This window comes from Passer domesticus, chromosome 6 (assembly GCF_036417665.1).
Source record: "Passer domesticus isolate bPasDom1 chromosome 6, bPasDom1.hap1, whole genome shotgun sequence".
Taxonomy (NCBI): Eukaryota; Metazoa; Chordata; class Aves; order Passeriformes; family Passeridae; genus Passer; species Passer domesticus.
The window spans coordinates 31,956,960-31,974,966 of NC_087479.1; the positions used below are offsets into that span (position 1 = coordinate 31,956,960).

General features: G+C 39.8%; 2 long non-coding RNA genes across 8 annotated transcripts in view; one reads left to right on the forward strand and one right to left on the reverse strand.

Moving 5' to 3' along the window:
• The window catches only part of LOC135303022 (uncharacterized), a 35,442-nt gene extending 22,803 nt beyond the window's left edge, over positions 1–12,639 (reverse strand). For 3 of the 5 annotated variants that reach the window (XR_010364558.1, XR_010364554.1, XR_010364556.1), the window contains exons 1-2: positions 12,368–12,639; positions 7,200–7,320 (exon numbers count right to left, since the gene is read on the reverse strand). This is a non-coding gene — a long non-coding RNA (uncharacterized LOC135303022). Of the gene's footprint in view, positions 1–5,617; positions 5,732–7,199; positions 7,321–12,367 lie in introns of all 5 variants that reach the window. The other 2 variants (XR_010364555.1, XR_010364557.1) reach the window with 2 other exon arrangements.
• LOC135303024 (uncharacterized) overlaps positions 12,171–18,007 on the forward strand; it is a 313,352-nt gene continuing 307,515 nt past the window's right edge. For all 3 annotated transcript variants that reach the window (XR_010364564.1, XR_010364563.1, XR_010364562.1), the window contains exon 1: positions 12,171–12,374. This is a non-coding gene — a long non-coding RNA (uncharacterized LOC135303024). The remainder of the gene's footprint in view (positions 12,375–18,007) is intronic.

Here is an 18,007-nt window from a genome sequence, read left to right on the forward strand (position 1 = left end):
ATATAAGTACATCAAAAGCCTAAACCTTTTCCCCTCACTGATAATACCAAGTTATGAATTTAATTTTTTTTTACTCACTTGACCCTCTTCCCAGCAAGAAAATTCATAAGTATTTAAAGTTCTTCCATATAAGGATTGGATTCCTTTGACATTAAATGATATAAAAATATGAAAATAGTCTGCAGTTGAATCATACTTATTTTTTTTAATATAGGTTTATTCAGCAAATTGGCTACCAGTTGAGAGCAATGGTTTCCATACTACGATTTGTGGTGTATTCAAAACAGATGGAAGCATCTCAAAGCCTGCTTTGTCCAAAGCCAAGAACATTTTTCGGCAAGAAGTCTGAACTTGTTGCCACATAAACAAAATGAGTGATTTAACTTAGTGTCTACATATTTTGGATTGGCAAAAACTGCTGTAAAAAAGTAAAGCCAGAGAGCAGGCTCTACAAAAATAGGAAAAGACAGAGCAGGAAAAAGAGAGAGATACACACACATATGTGTGCACCACACACAAACACACCCATTCTGGCAGCTGTTAGACTCTCAGTGTTTGTGCTGTGAGATTCTAAACAAGTAACAGGGCGTTTTGGTCCATCTGGAAAATTTCTTACACTTTTTCCTCCCTGAGTTTAGGCACCCACATCAATACTGAAGAAAGCATATTTGTATGCCTTCTATTGGCTGCCCCTAAAAAGAAAATTAAGCCTTACATTTTCTTCAGGTTTGTTTATGATGTAGATATTCAGCAAGATGCTTTCCAAGAAATCAAATGTATCCTAAAACTCTGAAATGTAGAAAGGTAAAGAGAGTAGATAATAATCTTGACAGCTGTATATGTGTATACTTGTGTGGAAGGGGTCAAAGATTTAATTTTGTACTAAGACACATGTGCTGTTTGGCTCTGAACTTCACCTAGATGATTCCATTGTAGAGGCTATCATTGGGTATTTCCAAATCTGAAGCTTTTGTGGACATTGAAGTTTTGTCCTGGAAGTGCTCATGGAAGAAGACTGAGTGTGGGGGTAGAGAGAGAAAGCTCTGCATAAGTCTGTCTCTGCCATTGATGTCTTTTGGTGGTTTTGGTATTGCAGAACTGTATAGTTGTAACTCTTCAATTTTGTTCCCTTTTCTAGGGCTGTGTGTCTAGTTAAAGTGTACATCAGACAATTTCCTAAAATGTCTTCTAACCTTGCTTAGTTGTTCCTCCAATTTTTCCTACAAAAAAAGTGATGATGGTGGCATGAAATGAGAAATTATTATGAAAAATGTCAGACATGGCATCAGGCTATATGCCATGTCATGGCATATAAATCAATGCATTTTGTGAGATTTCAAAGCCTATAGGTGAACAATGCACAAGAACAGACTGGCCAGAAAAGTGAGTTCCAAATCTCATTGACAAAATCATAATAGATTTCTGATTTAAAAAATCTAGGACATTTCAGGAGTGCTGTTGTTTGGTTGTACCATATTCTTAACCACAGAATTATTTTTTACTATATATCTCACAGTTTGAGGACCATGGAGCATACAATGAAGCTGCTGGTGCATTTGTGGACAACCAAAAATGTTCTTTTCAGATAATGAATACATAGCTTAAGTAACCTATAAGTAATTTGGAAGCAGAACTATTCGAAATCCAGACTAAGTGAAAGTCTTATTAATTTCTCATAGCAGATATTAAACTGCCAAAATTCTGTTCATGTCAGAAAAGGTGAGGTCTAATTTAGGCATCTTAATCAGACATGAAATAGTATTTATCTGCAGTGAGAACAAGGTGAAAAATTATTCAGAACTGGTTAAATCATGGTGAGCTTGATTTCATAGCCAACACTATCTATTAGAGAGAAAGCTCAGTGCTTTTTCTGATAAGAAATAAGGCAATTAATGGCACCATGAATGGTAATTGAATTTGTATTGCTGATGAGATTTTAAGGCATTGTGACAAATGGTCTCCAGAACAGGACCTGACAGGATCTGTCTGACCTCTGCAAGAGGCATCTGAGACAGCAGCTACAGTGGCACCGTGAAAGAGGTCCAGGACTTCCTGCCACGCATTAAGCTGGTGATGGACACATGCCCAAGCAGTATTTTGATTCTGTGTTGCAGTCAGATGCAGTTGCACATCCCATTATTCACAGCCTTGGATTTCCTTCAGCATTAAGTCTAGATGTGCAACAGAGAAAAGTTTCATTTTAGTCTGGACCTGATTTGGACAGATGGGGAAGTGATATGCTGAGGTGCACGGCAGAGTGCCATTGCTCTGCATTTTAGATAGCTTATGAAAGACAGAAATTGGAAGAAATAAAGCAATTATGTAGGCAATGAAATCTTCTAACTAAGAAAATCTCTGTCTGAGAAAAAACTATATGGAGCATGGTTCTGGCACAACACCAATAATATATTCAAATATTTTTTTGTCACAATTATCAACACTTCTTTTCAGGACTGTTTTTGATTGTTATACACAGCAAATTCTGAGCCTAGCTATCTTCATTATTTTCTTCTATGAATGAGATGCATTTTCTGTGGGGGTATTGAAATGTAGTCATGACTGTCTCACAAGTCTTTCATTATTTCATACTTCTTGGGCCAAGTAGATCAGGGAAACACTGCAGAGGATAAATTCAGACTGTGGGATACAGCTTGAATTAGTGATTTTTTTACTTCATATGACTTCTTCTTTTATCTTTTATCTAGCATTTTATTAGCAAAAAGAGGCCATCTTTTTTTTCTTTTGTGTAGCTCTATTAAAGTCAGTGAGCTCAGAAATATGGCTTTGTGTGACTATCCACTTTATAGAAATGTCCCCAGATGACTAGAAAGAAATCTTTGAATGTCATAAAATGAAAAGAAGCTATACAAATTCCTGGGATTTTTATTTGATTTGCCAAAAACATTTATCAAACATGCATTTGTAGAAAACATTGTGTCTTTCTCAGTAATCTATTTTCTTCTAGAATCCAACATAATGAAATATATACCAATAGATTATCTAGGACAATGGCAATTCAATGTGATTTAGTGACTGAGAAGGTGGTAACATTTCATGTTCATAACAAACAGTCGAGGAAGCAGGACAGGAGCCCTAAACTCATGTTTAAAAACTAATGTGAAGGGGGTTTTATACCTTAATTCTGGATCAGTCACAATAAAATACAAAATGTATCTTTACAAGGATGGCAACTTCATTTTACTGAGATCTGTTATTTTATTAGACATTAGCTCAAAACTTTAGTAAAATTTGCAGATCATTTAATGAATTTGAAGGTAATAAATGCTTCAGAATACACCAGAGCTTTGAAGGGTTATGCCAGCATTTTCTACAAAGAGGAGATCGGAAGGAATAAGAATTTATAACTTTTCTTCTCATCCTTGTATTTTTGATGTTCAAAATTATATTTTTTAAGTATCTGCATATGAAGCCTCCATATGAAGACTTGTGATTTTAAGCTACATTCCATTTATATTAGGTGCTCTGTCTGTAGATTTCTGACATATCTAATTTTAAAAGTGCTTTACTAATACTATATTTAAAATTAAAACCAAAACCAGAAGCCTTTTAAGGATTCTTTTACTTTGTGCTCCTTGTTGGATTTTTGTGGTTAGAGAACCACATTTTTGTTTCAAATCCAACAGCTCTGTTATGAGAACAAAACCTAATGATGGGGGAAAATCTTGCCGAGAGATGATTCCTAGTGTATATCAAATGGAAGAACCATTACTTATAGTGAAAAATGGCTCAACTGATTCCGGGCTTTAGCTTTACATGCTAAATAAAATTGAGAATTTGTAATCCAGAATAAGCTAAACTGTATTAACAGTAAGGATTTCAACACTGCATAATCAGAAAAGTATTTAATTTCAAATGGTTTAACTCTGTGTAGGTGGTCCATGCTCTCAATTTTTTTTTGTTTAATCTCAACACAGATCTCAAAGATGTGTCAGAGGTCCCTGAAGAGCAGTAAAACTAGAGTCTAAGATTTCAACCATAGCGAAAGGTGGAGACAGTGAATCAGCTTACTATCTACTAAGCCTTGGCACCTTGTGGTTTTCCTTACATTGGTGCCTTTAGCATTAAAAATATAGGCCCTTTGTAATAGTAATGATTTTGAAAATAACCACTTACTGGTAATTCAAAATTGTGATTCCCAAGCAGAACTGGCCCAGTGCTTCTCAGCAATGTAGAACATGAATTTTGCTGTCTCAGGGGAGGGTTCTGCCACAGGAAGCATGGGACAGATGTCCAGGAAGTCTGTTATAGGGAAAGACCGTGGAGAGCAGGGATTGCTGCTCCCACTGGCACGGGAAGGATGATCAGACAGCGGCAGTTTGTGAGGGCCACTCCTCACCACAGAATGAGCTTTTGCCAAACCAACACTGGTTTGGAAGCTACCAGACTGGTTTTCCACACCTTAGGTGTGGGTAAAGGTTACTGATAACAACCCAGAGCCTGCGGTCTTAGAAAGCCTTCTGCTCTGCCTGAGCCTGCAGTAAGTCTCTATTGATCTTTTGCCTTTAGATTCTGTATGTATTATTTGAAGAGAATCTGTAGTCAATTATGCAGTTGACATCCAGGAATTTCTGCTTCTTTAAATCTGAAATGCTGTCTGTCTCAGTGGTCAGGATAAGTAATTTTTTTATTGTTTTGCACCTTTTTCTGGTTTCATATTATGCCAGTCACTCACAGGACTGTGGCTAGGATTTGCCAGTGTCAGTAAAGGATTCTAAAAATAAAGTCAAGAATAATGTCACAGAATGTACCTGCTAGAGATGGGTTTTGTATTCAGCAAAGAGCAACTCTTTAAAGAAAGAAAGATCCTAACAGCTGAAATGGTAGCAGTGCACCATTGCAGACAATCTCAGGCAATGGAAAATTCTTGAAGAAGGGTTTCTCCGCATCTTGTCTAAGATTTATATTGAACACTTGGACCTCCAGGCCAGAGGATGCATGTTGCAGAGGGAGAGGGCAGCTCTGAGGAGTGTTATAAGAAGTCCTGCTAACACCAGACAGCCTGGAAGAGTAACTTTATGTAAGAGAATGGAGTATTCTGCTTTGAACAGCCATAACTCTCTCTGCTGGAAAACTAGGAGAGTAAGGTATAAGATATACAGAATCCTTCTTTCTTCACAAATTCTTTCTTCCTGTGTGCTCATTTTGTGTATCACATTTTTAGAATTGCAAATTGCTTGGAGAGAGAGAAGTCACAAAAGTCACAGAATATCCTGAGTTGGAAGGGCCCCAGAGGGATCACTGAGTCCAACTGTTAAATGAATGGCCCATAAGAGGATCAAACCCACGACCTTGGGGTTATTAGTACCATTCCCTACCCAACTGAGAAGTTTATTTTTCAAATGTACATTGAAATATGTGCTTTTCAAATGCTAATAATGTCCCTTCCTGAAAGTATATCTACTGTACTTTATCAAACACATGTTTCGAGCACAGGTTGCAAAATTGTACTTTTAACTAACTGAGATTTCTAGATGAATAAAAAGAGCTCAGCTGAGTCTTAAAAGATATCCAGGATTCTTAACAGAAATAAGTGCTAATTGAAAAATACTCTCTCTTGATTTTTTTCCTGGTCTAGAAGGTTAACTCCAAAAAATACCTGTTTTATTTTTAGACCTTTAGCATGAAAAGTTAGATGACTTAACTGTGATATTTCAATTCAGCCCAAGCTTGAGAATTCTTGATTTTCTTTCCATGTCATATGTTGCCTCCACTAAAGAAATTACAAAAGAAAGTAGCATCAGATGATCAATGCATATTCTTTGAATCTTAGTGGCTCCTATAGGCAATTGTAGGACACTGTGTGGCAAGCACCAAATCACTTATCAAATAAAGCTTTCCAGCAGATAAATGGAATCTATTTTGTTGGGCAGCGAAGCATGCCATGCAAACCCATTATGAATTGCAGATTTTCATAACTGAGACTCTTGCCTTCTGACACTTTAGAGGTAAGTCTGGTTGGCTATACTGATAACCTTGGTGGTCCATAGTATGGTTTTGTAGACACAAAGTTTGCACTGTCTCAGAAAATTAGTCCTTTTTATTTACCAAGTTTCTAAACACAAGGGCTCAGAAGAGAACCCTGAGACAAAGGGAGTCACCCTATGTTCAAGGAGAGATGATATCATTTGGAAGTCATTTGCTCAGGGAAGAAATAGGAGGGAGAAAACATCTGTTGACTGTTGGGAGGCTTGCCAAGGACAACAGGAGTTGTGGTTGATAGTTAGGACATGCTAACAAAACCAAGGAAAGTAATAATTGTGTATAGAAGCATACAAGATACATACTACACATAGTTTTCAAAAGATGACCTTCAAACTAACACAGCTGGTATTTTTCTGAAGGATAGTTATCTGTCTTTGCTTTGCATAAAGAAAGTAGATGAAAACGAAACCATTTTTACTTAAATATTTTGTGCAGAAAAGAAAATTCACTTTGTCAGCTGTTTTTCAGCCTTCCAGATGCTTTGAAAGATATACTTGCACTGGGACTAAGGAAAAAAACCTGTGAGACAGAAAAAACGTACACTGGTATTGCAGATACTGCAGTAATCACAGAGTAGCCAGGTTTGGAAGGGACCTCTGAAGATCAAGTCCAATCCCTCTGCCAAGGCAGAGTGACATAGGGCAGGTGACACAGGAATGTGTCCAGGTGGGTTTTGTATGTCTCTGGATGGAGAGGTCACTCCATGACCTCCTTCTGCAGCCCGTTCCAGTGCTCTGCCACCCTCAATAGATAGAAGGGCTAGTTTTAATATTTGGGCAGATCTTTTGGTCAAAGGAGGCTGGGTGACCCATTCCTTCACGCTGTTGTTCCACTCTTCTATGGGCAACTGCCACAGAAGAAACAATGTGGCTACAATTACTCTTAGATGATAGTTAAATGAAGATAATTTAAAATAAAGACAGTGCCTAATGTCCAAAAGGTTAAAGAAAAAGGAATGTTGGTGAAACAATATAGTGAAACAATGCAGAACTTGTTTCTCATTTTTTTTCTTTTCCTTTTTCCCCCAGAATATTACTGAGAGTATTCTAATGATTATTTTCTCTCAAAAAGATCCTCAGGTCACAATATATTGAGGTGGGGAAAAATAAGTAGCATGAAATGTAAGTACTAAAATTAATTAAACAGATTAGATTAAATTCTCCTGTGCTGGGTAATATAATAATGGAACCTCATACCTAGGATATGGGTAGCTGCTCATCTCTTTAGTCATGTCTGTCTGGACATCTCATGAGGAGAAAACTCTTTCTTGCTTTATTTCAATGCCCCACCTGTGGTCTCTGATGGTATCAGGAAATGCTGAAACACAAGAAAAATGAAAGCAACAGCATGTTAAATAGGCTAACATGTAATTTTAAGGGTTTATGATAGACTGGGTCTCCAAAAGTTGGGATGAGTCTCCCATAACTTTCCATGGTATCTTAAAAAAAAGATAGTGAACAAAAAGAAATTAAGTATCATTTCCCCCAAGCTTTAATACTGTTAAGATTTATTACAAATCATCAAGATTTGAGAAGTATAGCTTTAGTTCTTTGATGGTATTCCTCAATTCCCGTATCTTCTAGAGCTCTCTAGTACTGGTAAAGCTGAAGTCTGTATAAGAATAAACTTCCTAACCACTGAAAAGAATTTTGATGAGTTAAGTCTTCCTACTTTCACATCAGAAGTCTTCTGAAGGTCTTCACTTCTTTATGTAAAATACATAAACATTCTTTAAATGGACCCACTGCTACTTAATGTCTTGTGAAAGTTGTAGCCAAATAGAAAATTTAGGCAAAGTCCACATTTTCTAAAACTCCAGAGACTGTGACTATTTTAATTTCAGAATTACTCTTCCATCCTGGTAAGGGGGTATGTAGATGATCTATATATCAGGGCCCATGGAGGACCTAATTATGTCCTCAGCTTTACTCAAGGTGATTGCCCAAACCAGGTGTTATGAAAGAATATTGCCCACAAAAATACATGGACAGGCTGGGAGCTGCCTCAAAGAGGCTTCAAGTGTGAGATCAAATGGACAATGTGGGGATTGAGGCCAGTAAGAATTACAGGGATGAAGGTGGATCTAACTTTCTCTCTTGCAGAAGAGAAGTGAGCATCCTGAAAACAAGGAGCTAGGAAAAAAATGAATCCCAGGTTGGAGACACCTAAGACTGATTAAATGATTCTCTGGATATTGAGGAATGACTGTGAACTCTTTTTCACCCCTGAGAAAGGTGTGAACTTGAATCACCCCAAGTACTTTGAGTAGCCTCTCTTTTCCATTCAGTAGCAATTTGAAGGCTTTTTTTCTTTGAGGAAAAACCTCATCACTTAAATTGTGTATCTCTAAACATATATGATTTTATATAACTGTTAAGTTTTACTATTGTTATTTTCATTTCTTCAGGATAAAACTCTTACCAAATGGTTTGCTTGCAAAACTTGTCATTAAGCATAGTAGAATAAATAGCTATGGATAAGCGACCTTTGTGGTGTTTTGAGTTTGCAGATCCTCTAGAACTTTGTTTCATAATTCTTTGAACTGATGAAACATGCCAGGTCTTCCCCCCCCAATTTAATTTTCTTGCTCTGCCAGCGTATTTGTAACTGGGTGGAATCATGTGTTATTTAAATAATGATTCCTGTCTGAAAGTAATTTCTACCCTGTTTGTGGAAGAACTGTTCATGCAAAAACAAAACCTGTGGCAGCTTAGGATTTCTATTTGAAATCCTGAATGGAATAAAATGACTGGAAATAAAGCCTCAAAATATTGTGTGTTGTGATTCCTTGTTCTGTTCTAAACATAGAACTCTGAGTTATTAAAGGGTCCAAGTTCTGGCACAAATATTTTTCTCCTTCCTTTTAATAATTGCCTGTGTTAACCAGACATGGTGACAACAAACTTTGATCCTTACAGCGGTATTCATAAATCTCCAGGCTGCATCCAGTCAAATCATTTCAGGACTGGTGAAAATAAGTTGGTGCTTGCTAGATATATATGGATCTGGTATAAGAATGCAAAAATATGAATGCATTTCATGTTGTCTCTTGTGAAGGAGATTTGGACTGCTAATCCCTGGAAGATTAATGTGGTGGTTGCCTTCTTATCAACAGTACATTAGAAAGCACCAATAATTTTCAATAATGAGAACAGAATATGTCAAATAGTATGCAATCCCTGGTGTCAACATGCTTTATATAAATATTTCCTGTAAACTATTTCTTCATAACAGATTGTGTATTATATACATATATCAATATAAACATGCATATATCAGAATGCTGGGAAAAGTCACATTTATATAGACTTCTCTAATTCTCCCTGGGACTTTTTTTCCTTCCTTCTCAACTGGGTTTAGAACTATCTCTGAAGTATTATCAAAGTAATAAAGGAAATGGCTAAAATTCCACTAAAGTAAGGTAAATATTGTTTTTAAACATTGATTAGAGTAGATCTAATCCAGCCTGCACAGTTATGGATTTAATGCTCTCCACAGCACTACCTCAGTTCCCAGAAAGAATGATTGTAAGCTGAAATATAATATTTTGCCAGGAAATCACTAGTTCCGAGTTATTAGATTCCAGCCCTGGTTGAGACTGAGGCAAGGAGACAGCACAGGAAGCACTCAGAGTTCTTTGTAAGTGTGGCTTAACATTTCTTAAATAGTATACTTTCAAAGGTAGTGGAGATGATGGACTGCAGCAACTAAACTGCAGGTGCAAAGAGACCCTCCTGAAAACCGTGATTATTTCTTCTCTTCCTGTTGAAACTGTGAGCACAAGTACTTAATTTTGTTCTCTAATGTTTGGAATAGAAGTATTTATATTTCTTGCAGTTTGAAGTAACCATATCTATTTTTACATGAATCCCTGTGTGTGGGATGCATAATGTCATGTTCTCTTTGAGCAGAGCCCACAAAATTTCAATCTTCACTAAACAACTTCAGCCTAAATCAGAAACATGGACCAAATAGCCTATAAGGTTACTGAGGTTGCTGTTTGACGGCATATTCTTGATGCTAAGAAGCTTTACAATACTGGTTAAGAGGATCATATTGTCTACGTGCATGAAGTAGATAATTCAAACCTGAAAACAAGTAGTTTACAATGTATCAGTTATGGTTTATTTTCTTTTAAAGCAAGGGAATACTCTTATTTTTCTTTTAATTAAAGAACATCTTTTGGAGAAAGCATCTGTTTAGTGAAGGCCAAGAAAAACATTCTTTAATGTTGCTCTTTCGTCACGTGGGACCTGCAGTTCAGGTATTTCCTGTTCTTACTTTTTCTCAGCTGTGTTTCCCAGCAGATGACATCTACCCTGTTTATTTTTCAACATATATCCTTATTGATTATTCCTGGGACAATTCTGCCAGTTACATTGGACTCCTCTCACAGATCAAATTCTGTACTGGTCAGCCTTAACTAGAATATGACATATGACTGAAAGGCTGTTTACATGGAATTATAATAATTTTATTTAAGTGAGAAGTGGGCAGCTATTATAAAACCCCACAACACACTGTCTGTTATAGGAAACATTTGCATTGCTGGTGTTAGTAGGGATGAAGGGCTGCCTCCACTGTGAAGAAACAGATTCCTTTCTATGCTTTGACTACATAGGAAAGAAAAACAATTTTTTTTTCTCCCTGTCTATAACAATGAAGTTATTGATGGAACCATGCTCTGCTGTTTAGGTAACTCCAGGTAATGCTGTCAGGGAACAGGCTTAGTCCTCACTCTTTCTCTTTCAATAACTATCCCTGAAAATGCTCTAATGATCATTACTTGTACACAAATCAGAAGAATCATAAATAGTATTTACTCTGGCAAGTGTCCTGTATTTCAGGCTTCCCAAGAGATTTGCTATCCTTGATGGCAACCTCCAGGCAAGTCTGTGACACTGTTCAGCAGATTGGTATTTTTAAAAAGGGTCATCCAAAGGTTTGGACTAAAATTGCATTTCAGTCCTTCTGGTAGACTGAAATGTAAGTAAAGATACTTGTAGTGTAAAGAACAAGTGTGTGAATTCACACAGTAAATTCAGAAAGAAAATATTTTCCAAACCCCAAATGAATCAGAAATACACATTTGTGCAATTTCCTTTCCTTTTTGCCATCAGTATTCTGTTCATGGGGTCCACTAACATTTCACATCACAATAACCATCAATAGGAAAAATGGTAAAACAGTGACACAGATATAGTTCTACTTCTATAGAAGAAGAATATATTTCTAACTAGCGTCTATATTTTTTTCACTGTAATCTTCATCAGAAATTTTAGATTTCCTGAAGGAAAAATACTTTGCAGAAATTCTACTTTCTGTGAATGCTCATTTCAGAAAAACAAGGAAAAAACCTCATTGCTACAATTTGCTTGTTGATCTACTGAGTTTTTAATAAGAACAGCTGGATAAACTTTTTTCTTAAGTTAATATTATGATATTAGAGGTATGAGATGCATCTCTGATGTAATCTTCATTAAATAATCATGTTGTTTTCCTCAGCAATAAAATTCATGCTAAAATATTTGGACTTGCCAGTCAAAGCAACAGAAAATAAAATAAGGAGCCTACAGAAAAACACAGGACTGTTTCATTTTTCTTGGATCTTGTGGAAGGATATTACTTCTAAAATTGCAGCTCTGCTACCTCATCTGTCAGGTTAATTTCACCAATGTTTTCCATTTCCTTCTGTTGAAAACCATTAAAATGATGGTGTTTAATATGAGGCCTCATTTTAGCGTACTGTTTATTTAAAACAATTGATGCAATGAAAGAATTTGGTTCTCTTTTTCAAGAGTTCCAGGATTTTCACTACCCAGATATAGCCTTCCTAAAGTGACCTGTTAGTTGATTTTGGTTAATGCCATAAATATTCCTTAGGTTCCTAAATGTCATAATCTCATAAATATCCTTGTTCTTAAAACGGGTTGTAAGCTGTTTATTTTCATTCTGTACTCATTTAACACAGGATACTGTCCACCTACTATCTCCACCTCACTGAAGTGGACAGAGTTATAAACAAATATTTATTTACCATAACATTCTGCTTGTCTGGTCCCTTTATCAAGATTAAGAAAACACAAAAGCATCAAAACGGGCTGTCCGAAGCCGAGAGCTGGCCGCTGCCCCGGATGACTTGCCGGAGCGAGGGCAGAGAGCAAAGCCAGCGCCTCTGGCAGTCAGGGACGTGCGGGAGCTGCCCTGCCAGCCCGGGTTTGGCTTGGCCCGCTTAGGGCGGAATGTGGCATCCTGTATTCCCTCGGGCAGCTTTCTGGTACGGAAGAAGCAGAAGACCTAGAAGACCTGATTGCTTGAATATTTTTACTGCTTGAAGGTCATGTTTTGAGGCCGATGCACTCACCTGCAAGGTAAGAGAGCAGAGAGAGCCGTGCCGCTGCCCGCGCCCGCGGCGGGGCTGAGGGGCCGCCCTGGCGGTACCGCTGGGCGGGCAGAAGGATGTCCGTGCGCTTAGGTGCGCCCCTACAATTTTTAACACTGCAGTGGCATTCTCACCCCTTATTTATAACAGCTGCGCCCTTTAATCTGAAAAGTACGTATTTTATCTGGTAGGTCCTAGTAGTGTTTGTTTGCCAACCCCCGACGGCCTCGCTCCTGGCTGGCCCGTGCCGTGCCTTCCCACCCATGCCCCGGCTCTCGTTGCCCCGGGCCCTCCGCGGAGCCGCAGCTCCGGACCCGCCTCCGCGGGCGCTGGCGCTGCCGCGGCGGGACAGCAGAGGGCGCCCGCGCACCGCCCGCCGCGGGCCCGAGGGGCTGCGCTGCGCACCCGCGCACCTGGGAACCCCACAGCCCATAGCGGCCCTGGAGTCCCCGCTGCCCCCGCATCCTGGGAACCCCACAGCCCATAGCGGCCCTGGAGTCCCCGCTGCCCCATCATCCTGGGAACCCCACAGCCCATAGCGGCCCTGGAGTCCCCGCTGCCCCCGCATCCTGGGAACCCCACAGCCCATAGCGGCCCTGGAGTCCCCGCTGCCCCCGCATCCTGGGAACCCCACAGCCCATAGCGGCCCTGGAGTCCCCGCTGCCCCCGCATCCTGGGAACCCCACAGCCCATAGCGGCCCTGGAATCCCCGCTGCCCCCGCATCCTGGGAACCCCACAGCCCATAGCGGCCCTGGAATCCCCGCTGCCCCATCATCCTGGGAACCCCACAGCCCATAGCGGCCCTGGAGTCCCCGCTGCCCCCGCATCCTGGGAACCCCACAGCCCATAGCGGCCCTGGAGTCCCCGCTGCCCCATCATCCTGGGAACCCCACAGCCCATAGCGGCCATGGAGTCCCCGCTGCCCCCGCATCCTGGGAACCCCACAGCCCATAGCGGCCCTGGAGTCCCCGCTGCCCCCGCATCCTGGGAACCCCACAGCCCATAGCGGCCCTGGAATCCCCGCTGCCCCCGCATCCTGGGAACCCCACAGCCCATAGCGGCCCTGGAATCCCCGCTGCCCCATCATCCTGGGAACCCCACAGCCCATAGCGGCCCTGGAGTCCCCGCTGCCCCATCATCCTGGGAACCCCACAGCCCATAGCGGCCATGGAGTCCCCGCTGCCCCCGCATCCTGGGAACCCCACAGCCCATAGCGGCCATGGAGTCCCCGCTGCCCCATCATCCTGGGAACCCCACAGCCCATAGCGGCCATGGAGTCCCCGCTGCTCCAACATCCTGGGAACCCCACAGCCCATAGCGGCCCTGGAGTCCCCGCTGCTCCACAGCCCCCGCCCCGGGTGCGGAGGTACCCCCGGCCGGCTCGGGGGCTGTTCAGACATTCCGGCTGTGGAACCCCCCAGGCGTGGCTCTCAGCGCCGGTACCTCACGGAGAGGGCTGTACAAAGTAGCCCGAGCACCTTTCCTCTGGCTGCCTGGCCAAGTATCAAGTGAGAAACAGCAGAGGGGAAGCCACCTTTTCAGGTCTTCACTTCTGTTATAACAGTTTAAAAATATTTCAAGTGTAAATTTCAAAAGGTAGAAGAAAAAGAAATATCCTGTTTATGCACCCAAGGATCCAGGCAGAGATATGTTTTTGCCTCAATACATTTATTTAAGTGCATGCCTAGACTTGACTTTTAAAAATGGTGCCCATATCAGCCTGTATCACATCCCATATCAGAACAATATATATATTGGTATTGAGAGGTTTTCCTGTCTATTTACTAGTACTAAAATATATTTAGAGGTTTGCTGGTTTATAGTGTAGAGCAAGTCACAATATGGCATCTTCAAGATCTTGGATCTGAAGTGAAAGAATCTCAAGGGTAGTAACAAATATTCTGTCAAATGCAGGAAGTTGACTTTCCAGCACTATGTTTTTCTTTTTAAATACCATTTTCTCTAGCGATGGGCTAGATAACAGTCATGGGAGATTTTGAAGAAAAAAAGCCATGGTTTTTAAACTTTAAAATAATTTGTTTGCTTCTGGGCAGGGTTAGGTCTGACTGGGAATAATGTTTTCTGTTTTGGAAATGGAGATATGCAAGGTTTGTTATTGAGACATTAGAGAGAGAGAAGGAGATCTTGTGGTCTGAAACAACTTCCAGGGCTCTAATTACACATAATCTGCAATATTTACAAGGCAAATAATTTATATGTAATCTGGCTTTACTCAGTAGAGCTCCTCCTGATCTATACACTGCAGTAGAAATCATAAACAGATATTCCACATCTGTTTCTTGTTTTGAACATGGGAAAAAAGGAATCAAAGCCCAAAATCTAAGCCTCAGTCCATACATTTTAATATTCTAAATGAGACATATCTCCAGTAGTATGAGTTGCCTGCTGTGGATATGTGTTAGTTAATTAATTAGTACCCTTTGCAGACACTTTTTAAATTGCACAGCACGAGAGGTACAGAGCTATCAGTTACTTCAAAGTACCTCCCCCTTAGCAGTGCTTTTCTGACTTTCCTCAGATTTAAAACCCATGTTTTTTTGTGGTTCTGTCTCAGATGCAGTAAAGCTGCAGCACTGGCATTGAGACATACCATAGCAGGGTTTGTGGCCTTTTCCAATGACTAGGTTATATCATGGTTATAGTTCTAGATGTTAATATATAGAATAAATGATAGGCCCTGAAGTAAAGCCCTATAAACACTGAGCATTGAGCGGATGATGACATCGTAATTAACCAGAAGGGCAAGGTTCCAGAGCTTGCTGTTGTCACCAGGACCTTCTGTAATTGAAGCTTTGTCCATGGTATCTTCCTGCTTCACTTTTTACTCTTTATGGTCCAGAGAACCAGTTAACATTTTTAGTAGAAAACAGTTTGCTGGTAGAGGAATAAAATCTGACAGCTAAAAATTGTAACTATCAACATTGGTATTTTACAGAGCCTAAATCGTTATCTGCATCAAATGTACTTGACTGATTATGACAGTTCTGTCAGCAGGGGATTAATGCCTAGCAGAGTTTTTTTGTGTCAATCCTGCTTATTCTCACACAGAAGCCAAGGGTGGCAGAGAAGGTAATTCAGGGCATTTTAGTTGTCTCAGAAGCTGAACAATTCTCTTTGCAAAGCGGTGATTACTGATTTAGAAAGTATTTCAGATGTAGTGTGCTCCCTGCCTCAAGCAGAGTAAGAACTGTGTTCATTTACTGCAAAAGTGAAAAAGAGACATGGTGCATATCTGGACTGGTGGATTTGCTGAGTTGAAAGAGTAATTTTGGGACTTTAGGCCTCTCAGAGCAGTTCTGTTGCTGGATGTTGGCTCCCTGCATCTGGCCTTTAAGAAGCCCGTCCAAACAACTGTGCTTGTGATGAAGACACTTTCGGAGGTAATAAATAATTTCCTCTGAAATAAGGAATGAGTAATGAGGTAGATATATATATATTTAACTTCAAGATTTGTGTCTTAATTCAGACAGAAAGAATCACTGAATGCAATCACGGAATGTCCTGATTTGGAAGGGATCCACAATGATCACTGAGTCCAGCTTCTGGCCCTGTACAGGAAAGCCCCAGGAATTGCACCATGTGCCTGAGAGCATTCTCCAAATGCTTCCTGGACTCTGACAGGCTGCTGCTGCTACTTCCCTCAAGGCCTGTTCCAGTGTCCAGCCACCTTCTGGGTGGAGAACTTTTGCTAAGATCCAATCTAAATCTCCCCTGACACGGCTTCATGACATTTCCTTGAATCTTATGGGTTTTATGGTTTTTATGACTTTGTATTTTATTTTTATTCTTTATGACTTCTATCTGCTAGGTGTCTTTATGTAATTCAGTTATTTCTTCAGTGCTTCTAAATTAAGTAGCTAACTTTAGAGAGAACTTAATAGAAAATTTATGATTTCTTAAGAACTTTTGGCCTTTTCCTCTACTTTCAAACTACATGAAACACATTGAATGCTCTCTAGAGATATTTTTAGTTTATCACTTGTTTTTAAAAACTTTTAGCAACGAAATCTGTGAGCAAGTGTGACACTGGATCTTCTTAGGAGGCTTGTCCTTAGTACCTTTGAATGTCAAAATATAGTGAAGACTCAAGTTTCCAAGACTCAAGAATCCAGTGGTTCTTGAAGTGGAGTTGTGTTGAACATCTCCAAAAAGAATTATGTACTTTTGGAAATATTGCTGATTCCACTGCTGTGTTCCTCATATAAATCCAAGGCACCTTACCATAGTTAGTAATCTTAGCAATAGTGAACATAGCTTTTTAAACAGACATACTCTTAGAGTTGTTTTACCACGACAAATTAAGATCTCTTGCTTTCCTCCTCCATCTACATGCACATTACATGGCACAAAGGAATCTTTCAAATGATAAATACATATAAAAGGAAGAACAAAATATCCAAGATTCAGCAATCAGGTTTTTTTAATTAACTCTGCTTTATTTGTACATACACAGGCACAGTTTGCTGTGTACTGTAAAGATTGATTCAAACCATGATCCCTTGTCTAATTCCATTATCCCAGCCATTGAGATATAGACCCTGAATGTGGTGTCTGTTTTCCTTCTGTCTTCAAAATTTATGCCAATTTAGTTTTTAGTACAGGAAAACACATATTCCAATTGTCTTGTTCGAACACCAAGCACCATGCCAAAACCAGGGCCATCTTAAGGAACTCCCTTTCTCCTCAGGCTTTAGTGGTTTGTATTAAATGAAATCTGGATTCACAGCTATTCCACTGAGGTTTTTCAAAACCCTTCTTGAAATAATTTTTTGCCATTTTTGCTTTTGTTGACCTGATGCTTTAAAATTATAGAGGTTGCCAGGGCTCTTACCACTTAAATTAGTGTCTAAATTGTCACAGTATCATACCTTTCTAAAGGCATGTAGTTATGGTGCCAGATTACATGAATTTCTGATTTATGATGAACAAGTAGTAAACATTGTATCATTTTGTGATGTATGTGTCACTGCATTTTTCTGTTCTGCAAAATACCATTCCATTGTTACCCGTATTTTCTGTGCTGCACAGAAAATCAACTTGTCCTTCATTCATTAGTTTAATCCATTCACTGTAATTTGAGGCAGCAGTCCCAAACTAAAAAAACCCCTTGATGTTGCAAAAAGTTATATTAATGTTAAGTTTCATTCCCATGCAGTCGCTTGCCTGTGAGAAAAAAAAAAGTAGCAATATAAATGCGCAACACATGATATTTGCATTTTTTTCAACACACCTACTGCTGATTTACCGCATCGTAGTTTTATGAGTTTGCCATGATAAAGGCAGTACTGAATTTGTGCAGACTGCTTTGAAAGCCACAAGCTGTTGTGGCAATAGCCATATTTCTTTCTGCAGACATTGAAGCAGAGGGCTGGATGTGACCAGAAGAGGGAGGGATTTCAAGGAAATCTTCAGTATGCAAGTGAATTACTGATATAAACTCCTGTTTTGTTAAATCCTATTGTGTAAATGTAAAGATCTGAGTTACTGCTGTATGGAACTCTCAAGACACTGAATCACCTGCTACAAAGCTCCTTCCTCTGTCTGATATTTAGCGGTAGCTCATTATCAGGCTGCAGATTTGGTGAAATGTGGGTTCTGTC